General features: G+C 31.1%; 1 pseudogene; it reads right to left on the bottom strand.

The window, feature by feature from the left end:
- The window catches only part of LOC119591643, a 16,526-nt pseudogene that overhangs the window by 2,335 nt on the left and 13,270 nt on the right, over positions 1-921 (bottom strand).

Here is a 921-nt window from a genome sequence, read left to right as displayed (position 1 = left end):
AGCGTTGCTGTGTGCAGTGTTTGTGTGATGTGGTTTCTGAAATCTACAGGAACATAAAGAATGATGCATAAACATATTACTAACAAGAAAACAGATATTGAAGTCCATAGACTATTGAGTTGATGGTGAGGACTGGTTTCCAATCTTCCGCAGGATGTTTTTAGACAGACTTTCCCCTTTTCTAAGTCGATGTTGGGATGATATACCTAAAAATAGGGATAGGGTATTTTGTAATATCAAAATTTAACAATCATCCATACAACAGTTCAATGAACATTGCAAAAAAATGGGAAAAAAGGGTTTTATTTTGAAAAAATTTTTTCAATGTTTAAATGTAGTTTCATATATAAAATATACTTCTCCATATATTTCCAATATCAATTATCATAAAATTCTATTGAAACCCTGGTTTTTGCTGTCCTCTTTCTGCTGGCGGGAAGTACAAAATTTTTCAATGTTGATAACCTATTTCAAAACGGCAGCCTGTTTGACTAAGAGCTTTACTGGTAAAAAAAGAAAAAAAAAGGTAATGTCCATCTTGGAAAATCAAAAAGTGTTTTAGTAGTCTGCGGTGTTTTTAATTGTAGTAAAATAAACTTCAAGCCACCAAAATCTCTACTCTGTCACTGACTTCCTCTCATTAAATGTTATGTAAGTGTCAACATAAGCTATCTCAACAACTACAGATTCTTTTATAACAACATAACTCCTAAAATTCTTTCATATGCCCTTACAATGTTTTTGAAAATTTGTGTATAAGACTAAAAATTTTTTACAGTTGGGCATTTAATCAAAAATACAGGAAAAACAAGGTTCCTCTTTTCCAGCTTTTCTTTGTTTCTGGGTTTAATCAAAATTTTCCAAGTTTTTCCTTAAAATTGACTGACCTTTTAAAAATTTTTGGAAGCAAACGAAGCTTTT

This window comes from Penaeus monodon, chromosome 29, assembly GCF_015228065.2.
Source record: "Penaeus monodon isolate SGIC_2016 chromosome 29, NSTDA_Pmon_1, whole genome shotgun sequence".
NCBI lineage: Eukaryota > Metazoa > Arthropoda > Malacostraca > Decapoda > Penaeidae > Penaeus > Penaeus monodon.
Note: the sequence above shows the minus strand (reverse complement) of the source record. Positions and strands in the feature narration are given on the sequence as shown.